Source organism: Gorilla gorilla, chromosome 21 (assembly GCF_029281585.2).
Source record: "Gorilla gorilla gorilla isolate KB3781 chromosome 21, NHGRI_mGorGor1-v2.1_pri, whole genome shotgun sequence".
Classification (NCBI taxonomy): Eukaryota; Metazoa; Chordata; class Mammalia; order Primates; family Hominidae; genus Gorilla; species Gorilla gorilla.
The window spans coordinates 64,939,635-64,956,397 of NC_073245.2; the positions used below are offsets into that span (position 1 = coordinate 64,939,635).

At 41.7% G+C, this 16,763-nt stretch overlaps 1 long non-coding RNA gene across 1 annotated transcript in view; it reads left to right on the plus strand.

Moving 5' to 3' along the window:
* The first annotated feature begins 270 nt into the window (after positions 1 to 270).
* LOC129529048 (uncharacterized) overlaps positions 271 to 16,763 on the plus strand; it is a 30,459-nt gene continuing 13,966 nt past the window's right edge. The window contains exons 1-6 of the long non-coding RNA XR_010132299.1: positions 271 to 766; positions 1,485 to 1,575; positions 5,786 to 5,912; positions 8,410 to 8,498; positions 12,779 to 12,924; positions 16,438 to 16,576. This is a non-coding gene — a long non-coding RNA (uncharacterized lncRNA). The remainder of the gene's footprint in view (positions 767 to 1,484; positions 1,576 to 5,785; positions 5,913 to 8,409; positions 8,499 to 12,778; positions 12,925 to 16,437; positions 16,577 to 16,763) is intronic.

Consider the following 16,763-nt stretch of genomic DNA (forward strand, 5'->3'; position numbering starts at 1 on the left):
ACCCTTTCTCAAAGAAGCAGACTGGAGGTGAGTAGCAGTTGTGTGGCTTTTTGGTATGCAGCTGTTCAGTTTCAAAACTTAATTTAAAACAATAAAAAATATACCTCGAAATCATTTTGTTTCCCTATTTATTTAATGTGATTTATTCTAAATGTGTTTCATATCACCATAATGTATCGGAGCTCAACCACCACCTGTTATTTTGTAGGGGAAATAAACAAGACCTCTCTCATCAGATGAGTTAATTACACTGACATATTCACTCCTCCCCAGAGATACCATAAACTAAAATGCTGCAAAGCTTTAATTCAAACAAGCAGGCTGGAAACAAGAGCTAGTGCAGTGGTATAATTTTCTTTGGGAGAATCAAAAGCTCAACACAGACTTGAACTTAGGGGGCAAAATAGCTGGAGTTGATCAAATGGAGGCTTGTCTAGGGTCGCATAATAAATCTGTAGGTGAGTTGAGCTTGAACCCATTTCTCAATATTATGGCACTATTTTCCAGCCTTTGTGCTTCTGAGCATCATGTGGTCATTTTTAAAACTTGTTTCATCCCGTCATTTCTCCCTCCTCTCAGGTATTTGTCTGGGGCTGGCTGTGCACCCAGAAGGCCATTCGCTCCATGAAGAACATGACAGAGGTACCTGGTCCTACCTGGATTCTTGGGCATGCGGGCAGCAGCAGCAGCAGCAGCAGCAGCCACAGTGAACTTCATCCTAAGGAAATTAAGCACACGTTGCGTGAGGCTGCTGTGGGGGTGCCAGGTCAGATTCTCCAGTGGTAGAACCTGAGATGAGGATTCATGGGCAAGGATTTACTGAGAATGTTCCCCCAGAAGAATTGTGTAGGGTGATGGGAGAAGCAGCCCAGGGAAGGGAAAGAAGCCAGCCAGGCAAGATGTGACTTCAGGCAAATCTCAGCCTCAGCCTGATCCTATGGGGAGCTCAGGAGTGTAAATCTCCCCCCAGATTTTTTTCTCAACTGGCAGAAAAAGAAGTGGGGTTTCATACTCCGCCTACGATTGGTCCCTGCCTAAGAGCCACTGGGAGAGGCATAAACTCCCAGGCACTTCTGGTTATCTTCCCTGTAAGCAGAGCAGGCCTCATAGCCTGCGGCAGCTCCTTAAAAAGAATCACAAGTATAGGAAAATGCCCAAAGAAGGGGGGGAAGTGGGGATAGGACCCACAAGAGACTGTAAGAAGGATTCAAGGTGGTGTGAGAGGAGAACAGCCGAGTCTGCTGTCCCCAGTAAGGAGTATCGGGTACTCTGTGCCTACAAGGTGGAAGCTGGGGGAGGAGCCCCACCCCAAGGCAGAGTACCTACAGTCTGTATAGATTTTAAGGACCTCTAAAATATTTGAGATCTAAAAACTAAAAAAAAAAAATCATAATTTTAACATATAAAAAATTCACTTGAAATTAATGCATTTATTAATTCAACCAATATTTGCTAGATATCTACTAGGTTCCATTCTGTTCTAGGTGCTGAGGTTTCTGTAGTGGATAAAACACAAAAATACCAGCCCTCATTTTGAAAATGGAGTGACAATAAACAAGATAAATTAGATCTATGGTAAGATAAATAGATCTATGGTATTGAGGAGGGAGGTGGGACTTGACTCTGGAGGCTGGGCTCCGATGACACCAGACCAAATTGAAGACTAGCTAAAACAGGGACCTGACGGAAGCAGCTTTCCATAAGACACCTCACCCGTCTGCCATGTCAGTTTACCACTGCCATGGCAACACCTGGAGTTACCACCCCTTTCCATGGCAACGACCCAAGGATCCCAAAGTTACCACCCTTCCTCTGGAAATTTCTGCATCAACTGGCCCTTAATCTCCAAGTCATTAAAAGTAAATGTAAATATGGCTGCAAAACTGCCCTGAGCTGCTACTCTCAGCACACTGCCCATGGGGTAGCCCAGCTCTGTAGGAGCAGTCACGGAGATGTAATACTGCCTGAGCTCTAACACTGCCACTTCAATAAAGCTGTTTTCTTCTACCCTACTACTGGCTCACCCTTGAATTGTTTCCTGGGTGAAGCCAAGAACCCTCATGGGCTAATCTCCAATCCGGGGTTGCCTGTCCTGCATCAGCATCCTATGTTCACAAGTTCCATAAAGAAAATAAGGCAGGGGAGGAGAAGTAAGTAGGGTCCATGGTGGTGTGGGCAGGTGTGAGTTGTACTTTTAAATAGGGTGGTCAGGGCAGCATTCTCCGCTATACGTAATGATTGCTGGGAACTTTTGGGCAAATGAGTAACTCGTAACTAAATAAGTAGCTTAATAAACAGTCTTTCCACTTGTTTTTCACAAAATACATTTCAGTTAATGTGCAATGGAAGTGGGGTCACATATTGTACAATTCCAGGGAGCTCCACTCAAAACTGGGCTTGTCAACATGGCAGCCCAGGGAGTGAGTGCATTTTAATATTCTTGACATAATACAAGGTGGTACCTCCTGTGACAAGAATGGCCAGGATTACGAAAGTCTTAAAAGAGCCCTTCTCACTTTGGTCACGTAGCATTGCAGGTCTGCAAGTCAAATGACAGGGCACCCTAGGAAAAGTGGTGTTTGCAAACTGAACTCTTGGAGGTAGATTGATAAATCCACAAACCAATTTATTCATTTACAGCAGGTGAGGTAGCTGGCACAGTAACTCTGTCAGTCTCTTTCCTGGTATTGACTTACCTGAGGAACCAAATTAATTATCAGAAGGTTGCTCTGCTAAGTATGGAATTAGAAAGAAAGGAAATTGGATGGTCTTAAGGGATTGTTCTTACAGGCTTGGATAAATCCTGATAAATTGCCTTTAAAGAGAAAGGAATGTACTGCTCTTTGAGAACCTGGCTCAGTCGTAACCACCTTCTCCTTGAACTCTGATGCTGACCCAAGTTTGTCATCCAAGGCTTTTAGTTTACACTTGTTCTTATATTACCTGGTTTCAAAAAGAAAATCTAAATTGCATTGTAAATCAATGAGATTTTAAGTGTGCTGTGTTCTGACTGTGTCCGGGGAGGTATTTTAATCTCATGGATAAATGGTAATCTTTCATCAGAGATAATTTCCTCTTTTTGATCTTTCTCTTTATTCCTTTGTCTGTCTTGCTTTAGGTCCTTTTTCTTTTTTCTCATCACCATAGCAAATGTCTCAAAAAACTGTGGTTGTAAAATATGCAGATAACAACCACACCTTTATTCATCATAATGGTTAGGAGCACACACTCCAGGTAAATCCTGGTCCTTCTTGGTGGCTGTATGATCTTAAGTAAGCTCATTTTGCTTCAATTTTCTTACCTAGAAAATGGGGATAATAACACCCATGTTATAGAGTTATTCTGATGATTTCTAAGAGTCTCAGAGACCTAGGATCCACAAAATCAAAAGTATGTTCATAAAAATATTAATAAGTAATTTGCCTTTTCACTGAGTTGACTTTTGGAATAATGGTGCAAGATCAATGCTGGGTAGACTGTGGTGCCTTAGTATGACAAGTGGTGGCACCAACTATGCTAGAAGTCTTGGTATTCTGCACCACAGCATACTTGTGGGGGAAAAAAATGAAACTTAAGAGCAGACTTGATGAAGTAGTAACATTTCTTAATTTTATTAAATCTTGATATTTTTAATGTTCTGTGTGATAAAAAGGGAAGTGTATATAAAGCACTTCTGCTATATAAGGCATGATGGTTGTTTCTAGGAAAACACTTGTATGATTGAGTTGGGAGCTGAAGTAGACATGGTTTTCATAAAACATCTTTATTTGGAAGAATGACTGACAAATTATGGTAATTCAGACCTCAGAATCTGGCAGTTTTTTTTTTTGAAAATGAGCAAAATAAGTATCACTGCAAGGAAAACAGCAAGTGGTATTTGTTGCCAATTATAAAATTCTTATTTTCAAGCAAAAATGAGAATTTTGTAAAAATTAAACCCACCACTGTGAGCTTGACAGCTTCCCCATGCTTAAATTCCTTTCTGATAGGAATGGTGGTGATATGAAATATGTCAGTATCTGGAATATCTTCATAACTTGTTAAGTCAATATTTTCCAAATGATCAATGTGTGATGTTACAAAATCATGCATGCATTAAAGGTCTATTCAAATTGCAAGATAGACCAAATGGATTTTAATGTAGCAGAGTATGAAAAGTCTATTGAATATGATTTCACATTCCACATTGTAGTAACCTTTAAAAAATTATTACTTGTTGAGTTTTGGTGTAGTATCAAAGAAGAAAATCCCTACTTATCTGAAAAGCTTTTTATAATACTCTTCTAAGTACACACGTGTGCGGGACTGGATTTTCCTCATACACTTGCTTTAACCAGAACAACATATTATTACAGACAACACAGGGAAAGATATGAGAATGTAGCTCTTTTCTACAACTAGGCATTAAAAATATACTTCTTACTAAATATTTTTTGTTTTGGAAACTATAGTTATCCTTTCATAAGCATATGTTGTTTATATTAACATGTAATGGATTCAGTCATTTATTATTAATTTATTTTTTTAGCATGAATTTATAAATAAATATATTAAAACTTTCACAGTTTTAATTTCTACCATGGCAAATACTGATTGCGATAAGCCATATAAACAAAAACTCTCTGGGAAGCTCAATGATTTCTAAGAGTGTGAAGGCATCTTAAGCCCTAAAAATCTTGAGTGTCACTGATTTAGAACATTGCTTAGCTCATAGTAAAAGGCATATAATCCTTAACACTTTTATTGGCTAATTATTCACACACCTAGAATTACTTGTTCCCAAAGTATGTATAATTTTAATAAATAAAGATATACTTTGTGTGTGCCAGACACTGTGCTATTTGCTTTGCATGTATTATCCAACATAATTTTTAATAAAATGTGATGAGATAGGTACAAATGTTAGTTTTATTTTATAGATGAGGGAAATGAAGTATGGAGAAGTTAGGTAATTTGTCTAAGGTCGCACAGTTATGAAATAGCAGAAATGAGACCCCAGGCAGTCTGATTCCAGACTGCCCCTAATGACTTTTTTTCTATGTATTTGAGTTGTGTTTATATTATTTCCCCATTTAAATGCTCTGAGTCCCCCACCAACTTGATTGTAGGATCAGAGTCCATTCCCCCGACTCAACCCAAGCAAGTCTTCCTGGTACTTTCTAGGAACTTCCAAAAAATAACTCTCTCATGGAGCCACAGTCAAGTCCATCAGCCGCCATCCTCCACATTCTACTCTATTCCAACCACTCTCTGGTTTCCACTGGCTACAAAACCAGTTGAAGGAGTTTTGCCATCACCTTCCTAATGATGCTCTTCATATATAAACTATTACCTCACAACCTCTGGGACACCAACAAGTGCTGGTTCTATCAAGACTGGCTACATAATTTGCAGCATCCAGTGCAAAATAAAAATGTGGGGCCTTTTCTTTAAAATTTATTTAAATAACTTTAAATGTTATTTAAAGTCTGCAACAGCAAAGCATTGATCAAGTGTGGGGTTCCATGTGAAGTGCTCTTTCAGTTGCATGCCTGGGGAATTGGCTATGGGTTCTCTGCAGAGATGGGAAATACCACAGCCTGTCTGAATCTGTCACAGCTTATGCCCCTTGGGCATGAAGGCAGGAGCCTGCAGCTCATGGCCTCACATACTTTCTTGTGAAAATGAGTCCTGCAGCTTCTAGTCTTTAGTCCTCTAGCCAGAGACCATCGAATCTAGTCTATAGGGATGGAGGTGCTGATGCCTTGACACTCCTTCTGCTATCTTGTCTTTCCTCTCCTTCCAGCAACAAAACCAAGCCTTTGTGCACATCTGTGGTTGTGACCAGTTGGAGAGACATTAGGAGATGAGATACTATGTTCACTCCTCACAGCTGTACCAGGGACCTGAGATATTCCATCACTATTCTATGAGTGAGTAAATTTAATATGTGGAAAGAACTGAGAACTTTTTCTTAAAAGCATGAAGAGCAGGACTTTGTCAGGTTATAGAGAAATCAAACTATTTTTTCTGAAGCCAAAGAGGGACACTAACTGCCTTATTTAACCAAGCCATGGGAAGGATAGAGCAGGCTGGTTTCATACATAAATGGATCTAGGGCCTTAGCCCAGTCTGACAGTCACTGTGAGAGTCTTACCCTGTTTGACCAGCCTTGACTTCAGACCCAGAGCTATCCCTGGACCCATCACTGTGGCCAAGGGAAATGGTAGGACCATTGGCCCAGATTGTGCCCACTCATGTGGTCAGGAAGTGGGCAGGAGTGCTATGACCATCTCTCACCATGGTGAGATGGGATAGTGGAGTAGGAGCCATTTGCCCCAGAAAGTAGTAACTATTCTGGATAGAACCTTTGTGGCAAAGCCATGGTTCTTCTAAAATAGCCCTTTGCAGAAATGTAAACCTGAATGTGGGCAGGCAGAACAATGAGATCCAGGAAACAGGATTCAGTTTGAGAAAATCTGGTTTATTAGCAACTGACATCAGGTGAGTGCTGATGCTTATATCTCCAAAGCAAAATTTGGGAAACCAGAGAAAGTAAGGTCAAATCAGTAGAACCTCGCTATCCTGAGAGACACAGGGACTAATCCAGTGAATAACGTTCATATGTTAGGATTTTGGAGATCCCACCAGTGGTTTTCCGGTGCCAGGGTATGAGAAGATAGTCTCCATGTCCAAACTCACAATTTCAGAACAAATTTCATCAAGATAAAGGTAAAAACAAGCCATGACCTGGGAATTTTGTCAGTCAGATCATATTGCAGAATTTATTTATTGCATACCCATGTCTTACAGCAAAAGGCAAATATGCAAAGGACACTCAGGTATGAAAATCACCCCTCCTCCACGAACCGGTGGCCTGTGAAAGAGGAACCCAATGAGGAATTGGCATACGTCTGTTTTTATATTTCCTTTGTTTTGCACCAAAGGTCATATTTTTGCAATATTTTGCAATATTTTTGCAATATTTTGCAATATTTTGTCTATATTTGTTCCCTCAACACCCAAAATGAAGGGAGCTGATGAAATAGAGGCAATCAGGAAGTGGGGAGGGTCACTTTCTTAGGAGTGGGTGGAACCAATGAGAAGCTGTCTGATTTGCAGTGGTTCAGTGATTTCTTAAAATTCTTTGCAGGGCTGACCTATTTCTAATTCCTTGAGCCTATAGTCTGAAAGGTCATTAATCTGGGCTCGGCTCATGGTGCTGAAGCTTAAGACTTCTATTTCTTAAATGCCAAAGGTGTGTCAGGTTGCCTTTTCAAATGCTGGTATCTCTATTCAGGCATGCAGCGGTTAGTAGAGAGGTACATCAGCACTTTCCTTTGTCAGGGAAACATTCACCTAACCAAAGGAACCACCTGTGTTTTTAGTTTTTACTTTTCTTTCTTTTTTTTTTTTTTTTGCCATTTGGATCTTTGCCATGGATTCAAAAGACAAACCAATCTCCCCCACACACTTTCTTTTTTCTTTTTTTTTTGGTCAAGTACAGGGACAAACTGGTATGTGTTTGCTAATGGGTGACAGCATCAAATGTACTTTCTGAGAGTCAAGTTGGAGGAAAACATGAAAAGTATCAGTTTATTCTTGTCACTTTATGTCTCCTCATTTTCTATAGAATGAAATCTGAGCTCTTTGTTGTCACATATGAGGTTCTTTCTGGTCCTCTTTCTGCTTCCTTCGCTGATCTTCCTTCTTGCCTCTCCCCAAACTTACCTTTGACCTCTAAGAACCAGTCATGTCTCGGTTCACATCAGGGCCTTTGTAAATGTCATTCCTGGCCTTCTCACCTGGCGGATTCCTGCTGGCCTTTCGGGTTTCAACTCAGATGGTTGCTTCTTCTTCAGGAGGCCTCACCTGACTCCCCAACCCTGAAGGAGGGACTTCTCTTTGGCGTTCCCATAGCAACCAGTGCTTGCTGCAGGAACTCACTTCCTCTGCATGTAATTGCTTATTTATCTGTCTTTCTTCCCTATTATGCCTTTTCTGGCTTCTTTCTTTTCCTCTTTCTCTTTCTCCTTCTTCTTCATTTTAATGCATTTTCCTTGCATGAAATCCAAATATCACAGATAAAGAATGCCATCCTCCTGGGCCACGCGTCAGATCTCTTTCATGTCTCTCTAGATACACTTACCAGTCACTTACTCCCACAGTGCGCTGGGAGCCTGACCGTGGGGTCTGCCTTGACAGGCATTTTGCCCTCCACCTTCCTATTGGGCTTGGCCACTAGGGACACAAAAGAAGGTCGGAGGGTGGGAGGGAAAGGGTTTGATGTATGCGTCCCCTACTTCCCTCCCCGCCACATTCCCATGGCTGATTGTGTCCCTCTAACTAAGGCTCTAGGTCTCCTCAGGTGTCCCTCTTCCTGCAGTCACCTCTTGGGCTCTGGTGGCACTTTTTCTTCTTGTCCTTCAGGCCTGGGCTGGTGAATGGTTCCTGCTTTCACTATTCCAGATGTCCAGCTCTGTACCTTGCTGCTCTCCTTAAAGCCTGCCTCCATCTAGGTAAGGTGTCCCTGTATTAAATGTTCCTTCCACTACCCAGTGTACATGTGCATTCCATCATGCTGAGAGCCTCACTGATTCTGACAGTCCCTTCCAACTCTAGTCCTTGCCCCTTCCTCGAGTTCACCCAGTTATAACTATGTCTTCTAGAATATCACAACCCTAGATGCTGGCACAGTATCATACACATAGAAGGAGTCCAATAAATGTTGACTAAATGCTGTTGTTGAATCTTGGGCTCCCAGGAGAAGATGGGATAAAAGTTGCTAATTTCAGCCAAACACTCATTTCCTCTGCACATCATAAAGATAAAACAGGATCACAGTTGTTAGAGTGGAAAATTCCCTCACTGTTATGGCAGCAGATAGCCAGTATGTATTCCAATGAAAGACTCAGGAATGGGTATAAAAATAATCCACTGTATACCATCAAAAATTGAAAGCACATTCTTTTCCTTTGAAACAAGATCGGCTTCTAGAAGCTTTCACTCCAACACCCATCCATCTAAAACTTCTCTCCAAGGGCACGAGTAAAATGCAACTTGTTTCATAATAAGTCCCAGGAGTTTACTTTAAAGACATGATTACCCAGAAGGCAATGAGAGCTGTCTACAATTTCTTTTGTTTTAAGAATATTTCTATCCTAAAGAAAGACAGGGCAGCACCAAAGTTTCACTGGAAATTTTGGCTTGTGAATTATACAGGAAATAGAAATTTTGCATATCTGTGATTGATCGTGGATTGGACCTCATTCCCCCAATTAGAGTTGCTCAACTATGGAGCATAAGGCTCCATCAGAAGCCCAACTATCTGTCAGATCAGCAGTAGGCCAAGCTGTAAGCTGACAGCCTTTATTCTACAGTGGTTTCATTGCTGGGATCAGTGACTGTTTCAAAACCAAGCTGGGGCATTGCATACTCGAGCCATTATTATAGCTACTATTAGCAGTGTCCTTACCAGGTACTTTGCATGTCTTATCTCACCCAGGCCTCCCATCAGCACCATGAGGGGGATGCTTTTAGCATCTCCATCTTATAGATGAAGACACTGAGGCTTAGCCAGATGAAGGGGCTTCTCCAGCTGAGTGGTGCAGGCAGTACTTGCTTTGCAGCCTAGGTTCCTTATCACATTTCCATTCACCTGGATGGAGTTGAGTCAAACTGCCTCTGGCCACCTCCAGCTTCCTGCTGGGCTTTGCTATTAGGGGCACCAAAGAAGATCAGAGGGTCGGAGAGAAAGGGTTTGCAAATTTGCAAATATGCAAAATTTCTATATTGTGTATTCACAGGCTGAAATTTACAGTGAAACTTCAGAGCTATCCTGTCTTTCTTTAGGTTAGAAATATTCTTGAAACAGAAGAAACTGTAGACAGCTCTCATTGCCTCTGGGTAATCATGTCTTTAACGTAAACTCCTGAGGCTTATTATGAAACAAATTGCATGTTATCTGTGTCCTTGGAGAGAAATTTTAGATGGATGGGTGTTGGAGTAAAATTGAGTCTGGGCTGCCTCTCTACCTTGGTACCAACTTCTACTCTTGTACTTTTCTCATTGTGTTGCATTGGCTCATACTCAAAGGTTAAAAAGAAAAATTGGCACAAGTCACATTTGGTCCACAAACTCCTTGCCCTCCAATGTTCTTAAAGGGCGTGAAATTTTGCTGGATCACACTTCAGAGTTGCTCATAACATTTCTGATTTTATTAAATTCCCCCTCCTCCCTTTTTAGGTCCTTAGGTAAAACTCCACTAAAACAAACAAAAAAACAATGACCCATTGCCAGCAAACCTCTGACTGCACCTTTTTCTGTTGTCTTAAGATTCATGGAGTAGACATTCAACTAAGCAGAAATCCTCCTCCAACCCTTATTTCTTTCCTCTCACCAAACATTCCCATGCCTGACTCTTCTTTACCTTAGAAATGTCCTCGTTATCCCCATTAGTATCAGCTGGTTCCATTAGGACACAGATATCCCGACCTGGACATTCTAGGGATTTATTTCCTCACCAGGCACGGGTTTGGTAAAGTTCTCCTTATTCCACAACATGAGCACTGTTAGCATTTTGGACCTGACAATTCTCCATGGTGGGGGCCATCCTGGGCATTGTAAGCTGTTGAACAGCATCCCTGGTCTCTGCACATGAGATGCCAGTAGCGTCTCCAGTTGTGACAAACAAAACTGTCTTCAGATATTGTCAAATATCCCCTGAGGCCAAAATAACCCCTAGTTGAGAACTACTGGTTTAGTGACTGATAAGTGGGGCCTGGCAGCAATACAGGTAGCTCCACACATTCCTACACATCAAGGCTCCTTGGAACATGCTCAGTGGTGACTGTGAGTCTCCCTCAGGAACAGGGGAGTTAGAAGCCCTCAAAGTGAGGATCCCAGTGCTTTTTTTTTCTGAAGCCCTTTCATATTTTATGCCTATAGAAGCTTAGGGTCTTAATACATTCATTTCTGCATGGGTGGGGTTTCAGTCTGCAACAAGATCTTGTAGGGACACTATTGCTGGCTATTAGGTGATCACAGTTCTGTGCATTGTCTCACCCAGTCCTCACAGTAACTCCAAAGACAGGTTGTATTATGATCCTATTCTATAGATGAAGGAACTTAGGAAAGTCACACATCCAGGCCATACAGGTAGAGAGTGATGAAGCCAAGACTTGAGGCGAGGTCTTTTTGATTCCAGGTATGGATTGGCTGATTATAACTGCTTCTTTTGTGATAAGAGATTGTACTGGGACTCCTCTACTTGAGAAAGAAATGCAGTAAGTGAAAGAAATGGTGGAAACTCAGATGCTGGACAACACATCCAGGAGGCTGGCTCCTCTCCATCAATAAACCAAGAACAGTTGCTTAGTGCTGTCACTTCAGAAAACTGACTGAGAGAGGCCAGATAATGATCCTTCCTTCTCCATATCTATCTGCCAGTCTAACTTCTCAGTTCCATGTTCTACTTAAGGGGCAGGAAGGCTTTATTCAGTTGTGCTATTGCTATTCAACGAGTGTTGCCACCTAGTTTAGCTACAATCACAACATGATTTCATTTGATAAGCTATGTGAGGGCAGAACAATGTCTGTATTGTTTGCCATTTTATTCTCAGCACTTGGGGCTCTCAGTGAGCATTTCTGAAATGAATGAATCAATGAATTAATGGATAAATCTATCTTGAGAAAGAATAGGTAAGTTTTTACTTTTATTGCTTTTCTTAGATTTTTAATCCATGAGCAGGAATTAGTGATGGGTTTCAAGATGATCAAACTTAACGTGGTATGTACATTATTGATGTGGAATCTTGAAAATCTCTACTGTCCATTATATGTACTGAAACATCACTATGTACCCTATAAATATGTACAATTATTATGTGTCAATTAAACTAAAAGGAAAGAAAATATATACAAAAGGGTAAATCTGTGTTTCCAATACACATCTTTTGAATGACAGCATAGCATAATATGGTATTTCATAAAAGCAAGACAAAACACAACAAAATGATTTGGGGGTATATTGACTCATGATTAAATAACAGTGACACTCCTAGTAGGAAAGATTTGCCCATTGGATTTTCTTTAAGTCCTTCTGTCTGGTTGGGGAGAAAGTCTCAGCTGGTGCTAGCGTAGTCTTTAACATCACACTATCACTTGTTAATCTTCCTTTTTGACAAAGGGAGAGGAGACTTCAGGCTCAGACCCTTCAACAGGCAACAAGTCCAGATAGAATTTTATAGCATTTTAATGTTTATATTGTGACATATTCAAGTTGGTCATCTATGTAGGGCAAATGACACTTGTGCTTTACATTTATGGTTTTTGTAAAATATTTCCCTTTTAAATAAATCTAGGAAAACAAAAAGGAAGGGAAAGCTATTGAAAGTAAAGCATTTCATGTCTTTATAACAGATGTTGCATAGATATGGCAAACATTTTTGATGCAGTACACAAATGGATGGAATTTAAGAAATACTGTCACACCTGCTAAGAACAAAAATGGAACTGGTTTTTAATCCTAAATTTACACCTTGCTAGAAAGGTGGACTTCAGGAAATTCTTTTGCTTTTCCAGGCCTTGATTATCCTCAGATGGAAATGGGGATGGTATGTACATCATAGTTTTTTAAATAATATTTTAATGAGATAGAATATTTTATTATCTGGCATTTAGGAAGAACTCAAAAAAAGGTTGCCATTTGTTGTTTAGATCTTGTTTCCCCATAAGCTGATGCCATTAAAGATGGACAATAATACTAGGGAATGAAAAATATGCCTTCTTTTATTTTCAGATGGTCTGGCTTGATGATATCCAACCTGACGTGGCCTGAAAAGACAGACAATGGCTCTTGCTAGCTAATTATTGTCAGATGGATCGGCAGCCGACCAACGCTTCTGAAGCTATTGTTTTTGGCAAATGTTCCTCAGCATTTTCCTGGTATATAAATAATGATTCCTTGCAGAAAGTCACTTCCTTTAGTTTCCTTGGTGTGCGTTTCACAAATGGTTTGTTTTGGCAGGTTCTCCAGGAAGTCACTTTATCATAGCTACAGGTGGTTTATGAAGAATTCATTTTGGTTAAGGAGGACACCTGATTAGGCCTGCCTTAAACATTTTCAGGCCATAGCTACTTGGGAAATGTTATATTCTCTTGGGTCTTGACCATCTATTCTGTGTCTTGGGGCAGATTCAGAACAAGATTCTGGGTAAAATCTGGAAATTTTGGCTTTGGCTTTGGAACTGGGTTATCTGACTCCCATCCAAGCTTTTTTGTTGTTGTTGTTGCTGTCTCCCTCTCTGATCATCTAATACTCCAAGAACAAAGTCCAGTAACCAGTGTTTGTGAGATGGAACCAAATGGTGAAAGAAAGAGAGAGGGAATTTTAAAGGGCTGTTGATCAGGAAAGACATATCAGAGAGTGAGGTAGCTTGGAGAAAGGGAAGGGAGTGGTGCTTGGGGGAGGGTACCTGGATCCTGGGGGCCCACTCACCACCTTTATAGGGGCAGTAGATAGAAGGGTAATGTCAGAGGATTGCTTAGTGGTCGAGTACATCTTCTTAGGGGCAACAAATTCCCTCTACTCCCAGCAGGGTTCTACCAACAGACTGTATTCATTAGCACAGAGGTTGACTTCTGTCATAGGGACCCAGGATGAGTTTGGCTTAACCAAAAGAGAAGCCCTTTCTCTCTCTAAGCCTAGGGCTGCTATAGTATGGCAGTACCATAATATCAGTCATCCAGCACCTTCTTACTTGTTACTTCTCCGTTTTTGGACAACTTCCTTGTTTGTCTGACTCAAAATGGTTTACTACCATCCCCACATTTCAGCTAGGGGGAAGAAGTAAGTGCAGAGGGGTGGGCAAGGTGCTTGAGAAGCCATGACCCAGAGTTTGCACATATCACCTCTCTTAACAACCCTTACAAATATTTACCAAGCACTTCAGCCTCAAGCACTGTGAATAAAGCATATTAGATTTCTACCTTCAGTTTAAAAGGCCAATTAGCATTCTTCAGGGGCTACAGTCTCATTTCCTTGCCCATAAATATTTATCAGATTTTCAGAAAAACATATTCATTGTTTCCTATATTCATTGTTGTGCATGAAGAACATTGTTGAGTTCTGCCTGAGTGCTGGGGTAACAGCAAAGACAGTAGGCAGATCCTCCCTGCAGGGAACATACAGTCTGCTGAAAAATAGTAATGAACAAATATGTGAGCAAACTGAAAAAGCAGTTGCAGGTGGGGCATGGTTGCTCACATCTGTAATCTCCACACTTTGGGAGGCTGAGCTGGGAGGATCACTTGAGCTCAGGAGTTCCAGGCCAGCCTGGGCAAGATAGTGAGACCCTGTCTCTAAAATTTAAAAAAAAAAATTCAAACAATTAGCTGGGCATGGTGGCGCATGCCTGTGGTCCCAGCTACATGGGAGGTTGGGGAAGGAAGATCACTTGAGCCCAGAAGGTTGAGGCTACAGTGAGCCTTGTTCGTGCCACTGCACTCCAGCCTGGGCAACAAAGTGAGACCCTGTCTCAAAACAAAAACAAAAACAAAGAACAAGTAATTGCAAATTGTGGCAAGCGTTTTGGAAAAAAACCCAAACTGAATGCTTAAAGAGAAAAGAATGAGAAAACATATTGTTTGAATTGATGGCTTCCAAAGCTTTTTGAGACAGTGTCATTAGAAAGCTTGTCCTTGAGAAGAAGGGAGCTGAGAAGGAGGGAGCCAAGTGAAATTCTGGGATGTTGGAATATTATACAGCAGTGAAGATGAAAGAGCCACAGCTATATGCAACCATGTGGCTGCATCTCAGAAGCATACAGTTGAGTGAAAAAAAAATCACCTAAGACTACATACACTATGATACCATTTTTATCAACCTCAAACAAAACCAAGTAGCATATTATTTCAGGATGCATACATATGGAATAAAACTAAATACAAAAAAAGACATGAGAATGATAAACACAAAATTAAGAATAATGTATACCTGAGTGGGAGAGAAGGAGAAAATAACAGGATATTCAAGATAAAGTGACAGTTTTAAAGTTAGATGGTAGGTTCCTGGATGCTAGTTTTGTTAGTGTGCTTTCTAACTTACACATGTGTTAAATGTATTTTTGAATGTATCTAACATTGCTTAATACAACACATTTTAAAAACATAGAGGAGGGACATTCAACTCAAGTATCTAGGGAGTCCAGGCAGGCAGTGTAAACTGGTGAAGTGGCTGAGTGGGTCCCTGGGGAACACCAGAGCACCTGCCTCATCTACAGGGGTGCCACCGCCCAGTCCCTGCATGGGGTTGCCATGTGAGCTTGCAGGCCAATTACCCAATAACATCCATCCAGAACTTCCGATTTTTCTTAAGGAGCCTCACATCTGACATCTGCATTTTTACAAAGCACTATTCCAATGCTGGCAACGGTTCCAAATTTCAAAAACTCTGTGGGGGCAAACAATACCCTTTGGGAGGCATACCAAGTCTCAGAAATAGAGGAAGTACTTGGAGGCCAACGTTAATTCCATGCCTATTTGCAACAAGAATGCCTAAATGTATTTGTATCATACTGTGCTGCTCGAATGCAGGCAGGAAGGAAACCCATCCCCTCTGCGTTCCCAGAGTGTGCTATTTCCAACCTGTGGCTCTGCTGGGTTCCTGCGCCTCTCTCACTTGTGAGCTCTCACCTCTAAGTTTGGAACGTGTGAAGGTGGTGCCAGCGCAGCTGAGAGCAGGCGGGCAGGAGCTCAGGCTGCGTCTCCATCCGAAAGCCTGCTTTCTGCATAGCACCCTCGCCCCCGGCCTTCCAGGCCCGGCTGTGCATGGTATTTGCAACACTCTCATTTTCCCCTAAAGGGCCGTGGGGGAGGAATGGGCAACCTGCAGCTAGGACCATGCTGCTGAGATCTAATTTACGTTGTCCACTGTTGGGACCGAACACTTTCCATACAAGAGTATGCAGACCCCAAGGGACATTTGGCAATATGTGGAGATATTTTTATTGTCACAGCTGGAATGGGGGCACTGCCCAGATTTGTGGGTGGTGGATTGTGGATGGAGGTCAGGGATGCTGCTAACCATCCTGCAATGCACAAGACAGCCCCCCTTCCTCACCCCAAAACTCCAACAAAGAATTATTCCACTGAAGATGTCAATAGTGAACAGTGCTGAGGCTGAGAAACTCTTTTCCCTCTGTCTGCTCCCACCAAAAGACAAAGGTAAATAAAGCCCACTCCCTGTGAGTGATGAAAGGTGTGTGTTGGGGGTGGGGTACGGTGAGGGGTGTAACATGAATTTAGAAGAAATGCCCTTTAGCTAGAGCTGGGATTTGTGGCCACTATTTTTGTTTTTATTAAAGCGTAATGCTCACAAGCAGAAGAGGAGATTTGTTATTCTAAAGACAGTTGCACACCAAAGCATGCTATTGTATAATCTGGCATTTTCCCCACTAGGGAGCTATGGTGCATTACTCACGAGTGACAGAACCAACGAGCTTCATCTCCCAAGAGGCTGGTGCATCTGTTTAAAGGAGCAGGCACTATGCAGAGCAGCCCCCACCCCACCCTCCATGGCAGAGTGCAGTGGGGGAAGGTAAGCTTCATTTCAGTCAAGGTGAAGATGAACCATGCATTGATTCTATGCCCGCCCCACTCCCACTCCCCAAAAGGAGAGGGTCGAGTCCAATTTTGTTCTAGTAGTGGGACCACAGGAGAGGAGGCAGTTATTCTAGGATTCAGTTCAATAAATGTGATTAGGGAAGTTCTAGCTCTTTCTGTAC